General features: G+C 39.3%; 1 non-coding gene and 1 pseudogene across 1 annotated transcript; both read left to right on the top strand.

The window, feature by feature from the left end:
- Positions 1 to 211: 211 nt before the first annotated feature.
- On the top strand, positions 212 to 374 carry LOC129062487 (U1 spliceosomal RNA). The gene has a single exon (XR_008528278.1). It is a non-coding gene; the product is annotated as a U1 spliceosomal RNA (small nuclear RNA).
- Positions 375 to 10,407: 10,033 nt separating this feature from the next.
- LOC129062180 (cytosolic 5'-nucleotidase 3A-like) lies at positions 10,408 to 11,229 on the top strand (annotated as a pseudogene).
- Positions 11,230 to 16,347: the final 5,118 nt, after the last annotated feature.

The following is a 16,347-nucleotide window of genomic DNA, read 5'->3' on the forward strand; positions in this document are numbered from 1 at the left end:
AGGTTGACCAACTCACTCTGGTTTGCTGGGGCATTGTGGTTTTAGCAATGAAAGTCCTGTATCCTGGAAACCCCCCAGTATAAACAAACTAGGATGGACTTTGATTAATTAGATTTATGTTTTACAAAGGTCACATTGACTGAAGAATAAATAATGAAATTAAAAAGGCAAGAGAGAGTATAGGAGAGAGCATTTAAAAAGCTGGGGAAAAATACTTAACTGGCAGGAGAGACACCATGATCATAAAGGTGGTTTTCCCAAGGCGAGGCTTGCCCATTGCACCCCAGATGTACTGACCCCTGAGATTTCCGCAAATGTGGGAAACTCAACCGCATAATTTGTGGTAGTGGGAGATTTCATTTTGCTTTTCTCTGGCAGAAAAAAAAAAGAGAGAGAGAGAGAAAAGAAGAGGAAAAGAGAGAGAAAGAAAGAAACTGGGGGGAAGAAGCAGTTAAAACAAGCATCTAATATTTATTAAAGGTTTACCATGTGTCAGCCACCCTTGCAAGCACTTTACATTAGGTATGCTATTTAATTTTCAAAACAATGCTATAAGCCAAATACGATTTTTATTTTTATAAGTGAGAAAAAAGGCTTAGAGGGGTTAAGTAATTTGCTCAGAGTCAAACATCTTGTGAGTGGTGTCATGGGATATGAACCTGAAAACCTGACTTCAGTGCCTGACACCACACTGAACTGCCATCAGGGCAAGTATCATGTATGCACTGACAAAGAGGAGACTGATTGGAAGTCTGTATAAAAAGCAGGGGGCACTTTATCTGCCCTTCAATTCTAAATGATAGCTTTGCTGGATAGAGTAATCTAGGTTGTAGGTTCTTGCTTTTTATCACTTTGAATACTTCTTGCCAGCCCCTTCTTGCCTACAAGGTTTCTTTTGAGAAATCAGCTGATAGTCTTATGGGAACACCTTTGTAGGTAACTTTCTGCTTTTCTCTTGCTGCTTTTAAGATTCTCTCTTTATCTTTAATCTTTGGCATTTTAATTATGATGTGTCATTTTAATTATGATGGGCCCTCTTTGGGTCCATCCTGTTTGGGACTCACTGTACTTCTTGGACTTGTATGTTCATTTCCTTCAACAAATTGGGGAAGTTTTCTTTTATTATTTTTTCAAATAAATTTTCAACTTCTTGCTCTTCCTCTTTTCCTTCTGGTACCCCTATGATTTAGATGTTGTTATATTTCAATTTGTCCCAGACGTTCCTAAGCCTATCCTTGTTTTTTGAATTTTTTCTTCTTGCTGTTCTGATTGAATGCTTTTTTCCTTCCTTTTTAAAGGGACTTATTTAAGAAAAAGTCCCTTTATTAAAGGGACTTTTATCTTCATCAAAGCTATGAACACTAAAAGGGCAACAAATTCACAACTATCAACAACTGAATCTAAAAACAAACTAAGCCAACAACCAGAACAGGAACAGAATCATAGATGTGGGGATCATTCAGAGGGTTATCAGCTGGGAGGGAGAAGAATGTGGAAAAAGCAATAGGGATTAAGAAGCATAATTGGTAGGTACAGAATAGACAGGGGGGATGTCAAGAATAGTATAGGAAATGGAGAAGCCAAAAAACTTATATGCACAACCCATGGACATGAACTAAGGGAGAGGGTTGCTGGAAGGAAGGGGTTCCAGGCAGAGGGGGCAAAGGGGGAAAAATCGGGACAATGGTAATAGCACAATCAATAAAATATATTTTTAAAAAAGTAGGCACACTCCAATCCCTTTTCCCACCTATGCTGACAGATAATTCTCACCCTCCTATGCCAGCAGAACTTAAATGAGAACCCTAAACACCGTGGAGGGCAGAGGTACTTCACAGAGACCAGGGGAGTAGGTAGAGGTCTGTACATTGAGTGGTGAGGCCATCGAAGCGCCTTCTTCCACTCACCTTTGAGAATATTAGCTGCCAAGTTTATTCTCCTGAGACTGAAGATTGGAAAATTCTTCTTGGGGAGATTGACCACCCCTCGATGGCCCTCTGTTGGGGACCACTTTGTGCGGTAAGGGGAATTGTAGCCCTGGGTTAGCTAGGGCCCCTGCCTGTAAGCCTCAACTTGAAAGTCAGGAATGCTGGGAGGCGCCTGGACAGATACTAACACACAGTGTCCCCTGGGAAATCTGGCCCAAAAATGCAACATAGTTACTGAAGCTTGCTCTGCCTCTCACTGCCCTGATGAGGAAAAAAACCAGGTGTTTTACTTAACCACAAGGAGATAATTTCTGAGCACCAAAAACTGTGCCTTAATGAGCACCTGGCACCAACTTGTCTGATGGACTTTGATTTAAGACAAACCTCTGTATTTCTTCAATTTATTATCTATAGCCTTTTCATGTAGAATGATAGGCTTTGTATGTATGTTGTATACTCCTGCACTTTTCATTCTCAGTAAAAGCCACTTCGAGAGAGGGCTCTGGGCAATTCTCCACTAGAGGGAATTGCCAACCCCCTCTTCCTGACAGGCACATTGTGTCTGGTACGGTTTACTTCCCCATCCGCAGCGATCCAGAGAGGCTCTGTGGGACAGAGCCCTCCCTCAGTCCTCCATAAAACAACTCAGATCACTCTATGATGAAAATCATTGCTTGACAAACCCTGCCCTTCTAGCACTTCTATAGTTTTTGGTGCCTCGTTCTTAAACAGAAGCAGATAACTAAGGATTACCTGATATTTAACGAAAGTCTTATATATGAAAGATTGAGAAAAAAGCCTAGAAAAATAAACAGGCAAAAGAAACTTGGAAAAAAAAGTCAAAGCAGGTAATAGGAGAAAATTTCAAAAGAAAAACATTTTCATCCCTGGCCAGGTGGCCCAGCTGGTTGAAACATCATCCCATACACCTAAAGGTGTACCTACATCACAGTTTCAATCCCTCGTCGGAGTGCATACGGGTGGCAACCAATGAATGTTTCTCTCTCCCATCTCTCTCCCTTTTTCCCTCCCTCTCTCTCCCCTTTCTGCATTGTCTAAAACCAATAAACATATCCTTGATTGAAGATTAAAAAAAGGAGAAAAATATTTTCAGAAAGATAAGAGAGGATATTGAATCTGTGACACAAAAATAGGAGGAAATTAAATAATAAAAATAAATAAAAATAAAAAAGAACATTCATGCTCTGGCTGGTGTGGCTCAGTGGACTGGGCACCAGCCTGCAAATCAAAAGGCCTCCAGTTCAATTCCCAGTCAGGGCACATGCCTGGGTTACTGGCCAGGTCTCTGGTTGGGGGCATGCAGGAGGCAACTGATCGATGTTTCTCTCCCTCTCTTTCTCCCTCCCCTTCTCTCTAAAAGTAAATAAATAAAATCTAAAAAATAAAAATTAAAAAATTAAAAAGAACATTCAGAGAAGAATCAGATCTTAGAAATTACAAAATAGGCTTGTGTCTGGTTTTCCTCCATTATTGGCAGAAGTAAAAATTCAATGCAAGTGTTAGAAGATAAAGTTGAATTTTATTTTATTTTAAAGTAAATTAAAAAAAAACCAACATGCTTCTTAGGATATAATTCCAACAGTGGAATCACTGGGTCAAAAGGCAGTTCCATTTTAGTTTTCTGAAGAAATTCCATACTGTTTTCCACAGTGGCTGCACCAGTCTGCATTCCCACCAAGAATGCACTAGAGTTCCTTTTTCTGCACATCCTCGTCAGCACTTGTTATTTGTTGATTTATTAGTGATGACCATTCTGATCAGTGTGATGTGATAGCTCAGAACTTATGCACCCCTATGTTCATAGCAGCATTATTTACAATAGCCAAGTGCTGAAAACAGCTGAAGCCCATCAGTAAATGAGTGGATAAAAAAACTGTGGCACATTTACACAGTGGAATACTACACAGCAGAAAGAAAGAAGGAACCTTTCTTGACAGCATGGATGGAACTGGAGAATATTATGCGAAGTGAAATAAGCCAGGCGGTGAAAGGCAAGAACCATATGATCTCACCTATAAGAGGAACCTAATGAACAAAACAGTGAGCAAAATAGAGCAAGAGACACGGAAACAAGGAACAGACTGAAAACGACCAGAGGGGAGACGGGAGAAGGACAGGGTGGAAAGAAGTGGAACATGTATGAATGACCCATGGGCATGGACGACAGGGAGGAGATTGGCTGTGGGAGCAGGTGGGAGGGTGGGCTGGGTGAAGAAGAGCAAAGGGGAAAAAATGGTGACAACTGTAATAGAATAACAATAAAATATTTACAAAATTTAAAAACAACAACAAAAATACAGAAAAAAAGAGAAAAGTGAATAGTAGAGGATCAATTTTGTAAACCCAAGAGTGGAGAGTGGATCAAGATAATGAAGGGAAGAAATGATCAAAGAAATGGTAAAACTGTTGGATCTGAATGACATGCTTTCATATTAAAAGAATCCCTTGATTGCTCAGCACAATGGATTTAAAAAAGATTCTTTTTAAAAAAATTTTATTTATTGATTTTAAAGAGAGAGAGAGAGAGAGGAAGGGAGAGAAAGATTGACTTCATTTTCCTACTTATTTATGCATTCATTGATCGATTCTTATATGTGCCCTGACTGTGGATCAAACCTATGACCTTGGAATATGTTCTAACCAACTGAACTACCTGGCCAGGGCAAAAATAAAATAAGTAAAATAAATTATTAGCAAAGTACATCATCATAAAATTTTAGAAAACTGACAAAGAGAAGATTCTTAAGCTTTCTAGTGGAATGAAACTAAATGTAATTCTGGAAAAGAGAAAAGAAATCATGTAATATCTCCAAATTTCTGAAGGAAAGAGATTTGTAGTCTAGATTTCTGTGCCCAAAGGAACTATCATTCAATGCAGAAAAATATTTTCAGATATTCGGGGTCTTAATGTTACTTCTTAAGAACTTATTCTTGGGAAGTTACTGGAGGATGTAACGCTCCTAAAAGAAGGGAGTAAACCAAGAAAGAGGAAGACATGAGACTCAGGAACTAGGTGATGTCATATAGGAGAAAGGCAAAAGGAAATCCTAGGCTGAAGGTGTAGGTAAGACACAAGAAGATGGCCTCACAACAGATCTAGAGAGAAATGAGCCTAGGTTGGAGCAGGATTATGAGGGACTCCAGGAACGATGTCTTCAGGTAATAAAAAGAAAGTTGTAGGCTATCTAATGTACTTAACTGAATTGAGAGACTTATATTGTGTTTGGTGAGAGTTCTGGGGGAGGGTTAGTGGTAGGAAAAGGCAAAACTAAACAAATAAAAAAATAAAACAGCTATTAATTACTGAAAAAAAACAAAAAGTTGTACCAAAAAGAATATATACATTGTAACAATATTGTGTTACAATATTTATCTGTGAATAGTAGTTACATAACCATAACATTATATGCCATGAATTGTTTTCTAACCAAAAGCTATGCTATAACTATACTGGAGAAATTGTGGGGAATGAGGAAATATGTGTGTGTGTGTGTGTGTGTGTGTGTGTGTGTGTGTGTGTGTGTGATAAAAGAACGACACCCTCATTTTCCAGAACTGGAAGGCATTTGGTAGTCTAAAAAACTGAAAAATCATCAAATAGAAATAGAAGTCTATTATTTAGAAATATAGAAGTAAAATAGAAGGAAATAGCTATAAGAATTGAAAGTGTTTGCCTCAGGATTAGGAACATGAGAGTGTAAGAGAGGAGGTGGAAAGTGCTGATATTAGCCTTGTTGAACTGCTGGACTTTATATACATGTGTAACTTGACTTTAAAAAAATCCAGAGGGACCTGTGGGTCTGGAAAAAAATGAGAAGGGTTTTGGGTGGAGGTGACAATAACAGCCTCAGAGGGCAGAACAAGAGGGTGGGGGTGGGGAGGGACACAGGTTTATGCTGTCCCTGCTGGAGGTCTGTGAGATGAGAAAGGGGGTGGAGCTGTGTGAGGATGAGGAGTGGGGTACAGAGGAGTGAGCTCAGGGAATGGTCTAGGACCCAGGAGAAAGAGCAAGGCCTGAGTTTCCTGAGTCAGAGGGCAGTATTTAGAGGTCTGCCAAGTGCAGCTATGGCCTCTTGCTTTTGGAGAGAAGCTGGCTTGGTGTCAGGGAACAGAGGTCAGAGAAGATAAGGAAGAAGAAGTTTGTAGTTTAAGGAGTCAAGAGACTATACCAAGTTGGTTCTCTCTTTTACCTGTGCATGATCCTGAGATGAAGGACCTCAGACCCAGGAGGTGGAACGGCATGGAGGGGCAGCTGAGAAGGAGACAGCTTGGGGCCCAGGGTCGAGATGCTGGGGGCAGGGGAGGCACTGATGGGGCTGGGCCTGGGCTGGAGTATAAGGACACAGAAACTGCACAAGGAAGGGTGGGGAACTTTGGCTCACAACTGCAGAATAATACACATAAATGTGTCAGAAAGGATCAAAAAACAGTGTCTAGTGCATAATAAGTGCTCACTGAATATCTGTTGAATAAGTGAACAAGTGATTCCATTCTCACAGATTGCAGATTGCTGCAGTGGTGCTCTCCAGTTCGACTGGAGGTCCTGTCTCCTCAATCTCAATAAATATTTGCCTAGCAAGGAGATTCATTCACCAAATATTATTTATGTAATATTTATTTAAACCCTACTATGTTCCAGGAACCATTCTAGATATTGAGGATACACCAAAAAACAAAACAGATAAAAATCCTAGACAGCATGATGTTATTTCTTAGAGGAAGGAGCCAATGATTAGAGGTACATTCAGCACTATTCCAAGCCCTTTATAATATTAATGATAAGAGAACTCAAGAGTTAAAGATTTTAGCCTTTGGTATTGTTGATAGGCTTAAGTGATTAATGCATGTGGAAAGCTGTTTTTCCAGGAACTGGAATGCATGACCATGTGATTCCAGGAGGTCGACAAGCGATTCAACATCTGTGCCCCTGGGAGTCTGCAAGCCATGGAGCTAGTATCTGAGCCATTGTGTTCCAGGGAGGGAATACCTGTGATGCAGATAAAGAATTGTTGATCAACAGATCAAGAAACACAGTGGTACCTCAGTACGCATTGTTAGTTTGTTCTGGAACTTGTGATGAGTGCCAAAACTGACGAGTATGGCACAAGCAATAAGTGGTGGAGCATTTCCTCTTGTGGGGCAGCATCATGACTCATACAAGTTCTAGCAACTGCAACAAGTCCCAAGCAACTGCTGAGTGCTGAAACATTTTTTATTGTCAAAATGCAACACATACAGGACTTGACAAGTTCTGAAGCTGACAAATACCAAGGTATGACTGTACTGGGAAAATCGCCACTGGACTGCAATTCTTATCCAATTAACCTTTTCCCAAAACCCCTTACCTACACTTTCTTCTCCTTATAAAAAGGTTGGCTTGAAATGAGATGTTAAGATGGTTTTTGAGGGTACCTATAAATTCTTGTCTCTACTTATTGGTTCTGGTAGTGACAGGCAGCATGTACACTGACTTTTCCAGTTTCATTAAGTCACTTAATCCTCACAACATTATAGAGAAGATACTGTTTTACAGACGATGAAACTGAGGCAAGGAGAAGTTAGGTAACTTGCTCAAATCATGCAGCTAATAAACACATGGCTGAGATTTCAACCTGATTTTGGACTACAGGGCTGAGGTTCTCCTGACACCACGCTATACACCTTTGCAATCTCACTCCTCTTTCCAAAGAGTAGAAGGGAGGATAGTTTCTAAAGAAAAAATCAGCATTAGATTCTGCACTGCAATGCCTTACAGAGGAAAGAAGGCCTGTCTATCTGTCAGTGGAATGGAAAGAAGAGTTAGGCAAGGAGTGGAATTGGTGGGCCTGTCAGTTGGTCACTCTCAGAGTCTCTGGGAACAGACCCATGTAGTCCTCTTGCTGCAAATGAAACCCTAATCTTTATCCCTGTTTCTCCACAGTGCTGGAGGAAGTGGGTGCATGCATTAGGGAAAAAACAACAACTCTTGCACATGATTTGTATGATAGAATTTGGGTGAGGGTGCAAATTCAATGGTCCGGTGTTGGTGCTGCGAGTATTCTAAGGGCAGAAGTCAGTGCAGAGAGCAGCAGAGTTTCTAATTTTTGTTGTTTTTGCCTTTGGCCAATTTACAGAAGTGCTTTTTCAGGGAGGGGGCTAGACTAGGGAAGTGACCTCTGTGCTGAGGAGAATCCAGGAAGACACGTTCACCTCAGGACCGGGCTCTCTGGCCTCAGGGATGTTTGGGTAGGAGGGCTGGGCTCCTCCTTCCCATTGTGTGGTTGACATTAATCTGTTACATTTAGCTGCTGTTACACCCTGTGGAAGCCGAAATTGCACTGCCACACCCACTTCTGTAAACTGGGGTGTGACCTGTGAGGAGAAGCTGGGATTCTAAATCCCAGGATTTCACTCAGTATCTCCTCCAGGCAAACCTGAATCTGTTGGTAGTAATAATACAACCCCCTATATGCATATAGCACTTTCTACCTTTCTGTGTGCTTTTACAACCATTATCTCATTCATTCATTCATTTCACCATTTGGCACATGTAAAGCTGCTCATTCATTTTGCCATTTGGCACATGAGAAGACAAAGACTTCTCAAAGACAAAAGAAATACAGATTTTGCCCAATGTCACACAAACAGAATCCTTCACTCTTGGTTCCTCCATCCCTCCATCTCCTGACCAGCTTTGACGGCATCCCACTGACACGTTCCCTGTGATCTCTGGCTGTGAAGCTGTTACAGAAAACCGCACCGCACCCTGCCCCTGCAGGTCTTGTTACTCTATGGCTCTTCATGCCTGCTACCAATTAAGAACTGTGGCTCTCAATGACCAGAGTGTGGTAAAAAGGAAAGGAACGATTTATTCAAAAGTTATACACGTTCAGAATAATGGCGGGATGTCACTGTTAAATCCCAAAGTCCCTTTAAAACACTCACACACACAGTCCTTCCTCCCCTTGCCAAACCAGTCCAGTCAGGGGCGCCGTGTCTCAGGAAAAGAAAATAGAAGTCCGTAGCTTGGCTAGGCTCTCATTCTTAATCCGAAACTTCATCCTCATGGTGGGCTGGGGAATCCCTCTGCATTCTTTCAAACTGTGTGGCCAAGACCCTGCACCGCTGCTCCCTGGTCAAGAGGCTTCTCCTTCCCCAGCCGCATGGTCAAGAGCCCTGCATGGGCTACTACATCTTGCTTTCTTGCGTCCTAAGCCACATGCTCAAGAGGGCCCCTTCTCCACTCCCAAATCACATGGTAAAATCCCCAGCATGGTTGCTGCACCTGGGCTTAAATCCCAGTGTGGATCTTCCTCTGTAACCCCATTTCTGACTCTTCTCACACTGGGTTACACTTGTCAGTAGTCTGGTTTCTTCTGCCTTGCTTGGTTGCCTTTCTCGGTTAGTCCAGGCAAGTGTGGCCCCGTGACACAGAAGCTACCTCCAAGCCTGTCGCACAGGTGCAGGAAGCCTCTCCAGCTATGTCGCATCAAGGGTTAGAGTCACATCCATCTCCCTGGCTCCGAGCTTTTTAATGTTATTAAAACACTGGCCAAAACAAAAACTAAAACAAACAAACAAAAAAACCCTCACTGGATAAGTTCTTCAGATATGCAGAGTAGCTCTCACTGGCCCTGCTCTACTTTCTTTATCCCTCAAGTGATAACTATGGGGGTTTTCTCCATTTTGCGGGACCTCTAACTCAGCACCCTATTACAAAGTGGGAGCAAACTATCAATGTGTGTAAGACCCAGTGCCTGTCCTGGGAGCTTGCTGCCTGGTAGGGGAGACTCCTGCACAGAGGTAGTTCCAGGACCATGAGGGAGTGCCACAGAGAGGTAAGAAAGCGCTGAGTGTCCAGGAGGCAGGAGGGAGAACTCCATTTTGTGAGGTAGTTAGGGAGGTTTTTACAGAGAAGATGACTTTTGATCAGGCCTTAAAGGAGGGTTAAGAATTTTATAGGCACAGAAAATGGACACCAAACAGAAGCTGTGGTAGGGCCGAAGTCAGGAACAAAATGGTTGAAAGTGTCAGGCTAAATATAGTTTGTGGGCCTGAAACTCTTTTGGGAAATCCTCCTTTCAGAAATAGAATACAAAATTACAAATGCAAAATTAAAACACAAAAGCAAATTTTTATTTAGGATGAGACAAAAATACAGTAGGGCAGAAATTTCAAAAAGTGGGCAGATGCTTTTCAGCGTGGGAGGCACACGAGCCTCTGTGCCTGGACTGCATGGGCCACGGCACTGGCGGTGCTGTAGCCAGCGCCAGCCAGCGGAGGGGGGCTTGGGGGCAGGGCAGTGCTGGCCCAGTGCGAGTGCGTCTTAAAGAGGAAGCTGGGTGCAAGAGCAAGGTCATGGAGATGCCTGTATCCAAGCCCTGCCTCTCTGGATATTGCTTACTACCTATGCTGCTCTAGGACAAATTCAAGAACAGAAGAACTCAGAGTACCTTAAGGAAGATTGGATAGCCAAGAAATGACTAGTTAAGATTCTTCTGTACATGTGAAACTGTCAGGATTCTAGAAAAGCTCAGTTTGCATCAAGAGCCATAGGAGAGTAGAAGAAATTATCTTTATAAAAGGAGAAGCTGTCCAACTTCAAATAAAGCAGACTTTAATATGACACTGAGTAGATTTTCCTATGAAGGGAAAAGATGTCCAACAAGTCACAATGTCATTGACAACTGTAAGCTTGTTTCAGATGAATGTTGAAAAAAGTTATTGCAACTAAAGGAAAAATATTGTGCTAATGGAATTGATCCTGTTCTAAGGGTAGAAGCACACTTATATGGTAGAATGGAACACTAAATTACATGGTTTGCTTGTCAAACAGGTTTTACTGAAAGATAAACCTAAAAGAAATTGTGGCAGAATCAGATATTATTCTCAAGGAAGGATATGAGAATTTCTTTGATAATCTCCAACAACATAGTATTTCTGTTTTTATCTTTTCAGCTGGTATCAGTGATATACTAGAGATTATCCATCAAGCTGGTGTTTATGACAGCGGTGTGCAGAAAGGATTTAAAAGAGGTCTAATTCATGAACTTAACAAATTTGACAGTGCCTTGAAGAACACAGTGTTTCAATGAACTAAAAGACAGTAGCAACATACTTCTGCTAGGGGACTCCCAAGGAGACTTAAGAATGGCAAATAGAATAGCCAATGTTCAACACATTCTGAAAATTGGATATCTAAATGATAGAGTGGATGAGCTTTTAGAAAAGTGCATGGACTCTTCTTGGTAAAGATGAATCATTAGAGGCAGCCAACTCTATCTTACAGAAGATTCTGTAAACCAGCGTTCTTCAAGATGTCTTTCTCCTGTGGGTGAAATTGATGCAGGAGTACTCATGTGTTCATCTTGCTGAAAGACTTTTACTTATAATATATCTTTGCTCTTAAAGTATTTTCAGACATGCTGAATCCATCAACAGGAACCTCCTTTCTTCCACCTCTCTGAACACAGTCCTCATTATATTTTTTAACATTAAAAAATCTTAAAGTTAAAATTTGAAAAAGAAGTCCCTGCATTTCCGAAGTGAATTTTGTAGTTTAATGCTATGAAGTTTTATTTTAAAGTACTAGCTTATTATTTTTTTTTAATCCTCACCTGGGGATATGTTTATTGATTTTTTTAGAGAGAAAGAAAGAGAGAAATATCGATGTGAGCGTGAAATCGATTGGCTGCCTCCTGTAAGCCCCAGAACTCGGGATCAAACCCGCAGCCTAGGTGTGTGCCCTGACCAGGAATTGAACACACAGCCTTTTGGTGCATGGGCTGATGCTCTAATCAACTGAGCTACTCAGACAGGGCAATGCTATAAAGTTTTTGAGGAGTCTTTTTTACACTGGGAAAGTTTGATGTGCATGATTTTAAATATTGCCAATTTTGCACTTTGGGTAAATTTTCCTGATAGTATTACCATCTCCTGAAATTGCTTTATGTTCATTATTTTGTTTTGAGAAATTGAAATTTACCAGAAAATAATGGCACTTGGTGTTTGAAAAAGCTTGATATCTACATGCCACTAATTATTATGAAATGTTCTATATTGATAATAAACATAAAATGAAAAGCCAAAAAAAGTTGGCAACTACCACAGATATTTCACAAGTCAGAAAAAATGACAATATTTTTCTTAACTGGATGACTCAATTGCATGTTTAATTATTTTGCTATGTTTTCTTGGCTCTGTGATCTTGATTGCTCCATATGACAACCATTTTGTGAAATCATTTTTTGTAGACAAACTAGAGAGATCAGTCTTTCCTCTGATATTGTTAATTAAATTAGTTTTTACTATTGATAGTTTAGAAAAATTTTTGTTTTTAGCTTTTATAACTCATTTCTGTTAATATCATGTAAATTCTTAGAATTATTGCTAAGTTGAGAAAACCTCTATCAAGTTTCTTTCACATCTGATCTGTAAGATGTCAGAACATCTCTAATTTTCATAAAATATAACCTTAAATAATTTTTAAATTGGAGACACTCACTATTGGCTTATTGTCTATCTTGTGGCAGTGAGTTCCTATGTTATCTAAGAGCTTCACTATTACTTCTATTTGAGATTTATCTCTTTTTCTTATTGAATTACTGCTTTTGGTATGATCTGAAATTTATTTTACAATATGATTCGCAATATCAGGACAATTTATACTTATTCCTTCTCCCTTCTTTATAGCTTTTGAATCAATATTTCTATAATTTTTATATCTAGATTTTAACTTAGTTTTTTAGTAAATAAGTCTATGCCGTTCACATACATCTAAGTCTTTAATTTGTCACTTAGCTTATTGACATGTTCTAAGATGTTTGTTTTCCCAGATTACAGTTAAGACAGCACATTCACCATTTATCAACTTTTTGGATCTTGTTCATGTTTCTATTCCAAGTCTTCAAAAATACATTTGAGTCCTTGAAATGGCCATGTATCCCTGTTGCCAGGCTTGGAAATCTTTAATTAAGATTAAGATAATGGGAAGGCCATTTCTTCACATTGAGACTTTTAATAATAAAATCCAAGCTGAGACATATTTAAAATACTTCATCCATAAGATGAACCAAAACACCAATCATGTGACTATTGCAAATACAAAAAGTAGTCAACAACCTCAGACCATTGTGAGGGGCAGCTTCTCTCAGGAGAGATGCCAGAAACGGGCTGTGCAGACCACGCAGTCTGTGCACTGATGGTCCTTCCAAAGGGGATCGGAGCCCTCTGCCTTGTCTTTCAGAATGGCTTTGCCATGTGACAGATGAGAGACAACGCTGTTGTGGCAGGTTACAAACATCAGGTACTTGTTTCACTTTTGAAGAAAATCACATCTATAGTTTTCTGATGGAAAAAAAGTGAGATGACTCATGAGGTTTTCCACTGTAACAGTTGTGCACTACAACTATCAACTAGTCAGCATTCTTTGTGAACTTGTGGAGTTTTATTTGGTGTTGGTTTATTAATTTGATTTACCACCTTTTTTGTAAATGTTTTCTTGTTAGTTAGATTAATTTTTTATAAGCTGTCTTGGATAAATCTCATTTACCTCAACCATTTCTACAGTTTCTTAGCTGCTCTTGCAAAAATGAATCAAATTCAGCAAGTTGTTGATGATTTTAATCAAATTTCTATTATTTGAAAAATGACAATTTTCAATGCCATCCTAAAAGAATACTCTTTCACTTTAAAATGTAGTAATTGAAATAACTTTTTTTAGCACTATGCAGTAATATTGAATATTTATCCTTGTCTATTCTTAAAGCTATTGGTCTAGTCAGTATATTTTTTATTTGATTTACATATAATGCAAGTAAACTGGTCTTACTGTACTCTGGGATCTTTATGATTTTCAAGGGTTCTCAACTGATTCCTCTAGCCTGTAAACCTGTGTGATATAAGTAATAATTGTCTTGTTGAAATGTGGGATCTGTACTGGTTATCAAGTTTTTAACTTGTCAGCCTCAATATAATAACAATCTGTTGAATTTCACTTCAAAATATCTGAGAGGCATCTCTTCTATCGAGTATTTGTTTTGTTTGATTCTATGTAAATATCACTGGGATGACAATTTAGAACAAAACAAAGTACCTTTTTATTAAGCAATGTTAAATGAGATTATTTTTCACTGTAACAGTCTATAATAAAGGATCATGGTACCTATTGAAGTCAATGAATTCATTAAAATTAAGATGATGAGTACTTAGATGATGAAATTTTATACAAAGTATGTTTTCCTTCACTATTGCTTTCATATTTTTCTGCTTTTTCATTTCATATTTATGATTGTCTTACATCTCATAATTGTCTTTATTTCTTCTGTTATCATTTTAAATGTTTAAATTACTTGGCTAATTTTGTTCTTTTCCTTACATTTGTCATTTCGACCCTGAGAACTTTTTGTTTCTTTGCGACATTTTGAAGCTTCTGTCAACCTTCTTTCTTTGAAGGATACATGTTTGGTTTGTACTAGGACACTTCCCATCATATTTCAATTATGGTATGGATAAATAACTGAAAAATACACAAAATTAGTGTCAAAATTAGAGGCATACAAAGTTGTCACTATGTTATATTGAGCTACACAATTGTTTAATTAAACTACTCATGATATACAGTAAGTTATTGTTAAATATCTCTGAAGCACTTGTTTGGCAGTTCATTTTACTGCATCAGGACAAGCTGTTTCAGATTAGCTAAATTGATAAGCAATATGCTGTATAAATAAAACATGTAATTCTGTATATATGTATATATATTCACTATTTGTAGCCATTTGTTACAGGTTTGTGACTTTCAAACACAAGAATCCTGATATGTTCTGTTTTGCTCCATTCTCATAAAAAGTTCTATGTGTGTTTATGCATGTATGGGCTTCATTACTGAGTATATTACTGACAGGAGAGAACTTCTGCTTAAGTGCCAATAAGAATTGAATGCTCTGCTTATAATTTATTAATCTGCTGATTGGAAGAATTTTCACAGGGTAACTTCTGACTTCTATGTTTCAAACCTTGGTTCTCCTATACTGTCCATATACTTCTGGTTTGGGTCCTGTTGAGCACGTTAATATCATGATAGAGCCTCTGGCCCAGCACTTCCATTTGTGATGCCGGGTGAGCAAACACAGTGGGTGGCTGGACTATTTCTAGAAGCCCTTCCCACACTGGGCTGGCTAACAGTTAATTGTACATGGAAGTGATTGCTGACATATTAGTTTTCCATTGCTACATAACAGGTTAGCACAAACTTAGCTGTTTAAAACAACACCCATTTAGTATTTCACAGTCCTATACGATGTCTGTCTGGAAAAAGTCCAGCCATTGTTAATATGACGAGAACAGTTTGCATAACTTCAATGTAACCTGGCAGCTGATGAGAGTGGACTGAAATGCGCATGTGTGAACAATGATAACTTTACTGTATTAGTCAGTGGGGGAAGTAGAAACTGTTGAGTGAGCAGTGTACTGTGTGGCCATTGCATTCAAGATGACTGAGCAAGTAGAGCAACAAATCTGCATCAAACTTTGTATTAAGCTTGAACATTCCTCTGTGGAAACTATTTGAATGATTCAGAAGGCTTTTGAGGATGATGTAATGAATGCTTCACAAATAAGACTGTGGCACGAATGCTTCAAAGATGGTTGAGAATCTGTTGAAAGTGATCCACGTACTGGAAGGCTTGCAATAGCAGAACACCTGAGAATGTTGAATGTGTACAGGCTCCAATCAACAAAGATGGGAAAACTCTGTGAGGTCCCAACATGCTTACTTTGAAGGGGACTCAGTCATCATTGTTCTATGTACAATGTTTCTTTCATCTTGTATCTTCTTCAGTAAATGTCTCTTTCCACATACATGGCTGGATAATTTGTGGACATGACTGTATGTCAGAAGTCTCGGTGGACTTGGATGGGTTCTGTGTGTAGAGTTTCACAAGGCCCAAATCAAGGTGTATTAGTCAGCTTGGGCTGCCATAACAAAATACCAATAACTGGATGGCTTAAACAACAGAAATTTATTTCTCGTAGTTCTGGAGGCTAGAAGTCGAAGATCAAGGTGCCATTAGGGTTTGTGTCTGGTGAGTCCTTTCTTCCTGGATTTCAGAAGGCCACCTTCTTGCTGTGTCCTCATATAGTCTCTTCTCTGTGCATGTTCAGAAAGAGAGAGAGAGAGCACAAGCTTTGGTGTCTCTTCCTCTTTTTATAAGGACACCTGTCTTACCAGATTAAGGGTTCATCCATATGATCTCATGTAACCTTTATTGACTTCTTATAGACTCTATCTCCAAGAACAGTCACATTGAGGGTTAGGGCTTAAATATATGAATTTGGAGGTGGGGGGGGCATAATTCAGTCCATAACATAAGGTATGAGCCTACTAAATTCTTATGTGGAGACTCTGTGAATTAATCTA

This window comes from Pteronotus mesoamericanus, unplaced genomic scaffold (genome assembly GCF_021234165.1).
Source record: "Pteronotus mesoamericanus isolate MK-2021 breed Mesoamerican mustached bat unplaced genomic scaffold, CSHL_Meso_final scaffold_705, whole genome shotgun sequence".
In the NCBI taxonomy this organism is placed as follows: Eukaryota; Metazoa; Chordata; class Mammalia; order Chiroptera; family Mormoopidae; genus Pteronotus; species Pteronotus mesoamericanus.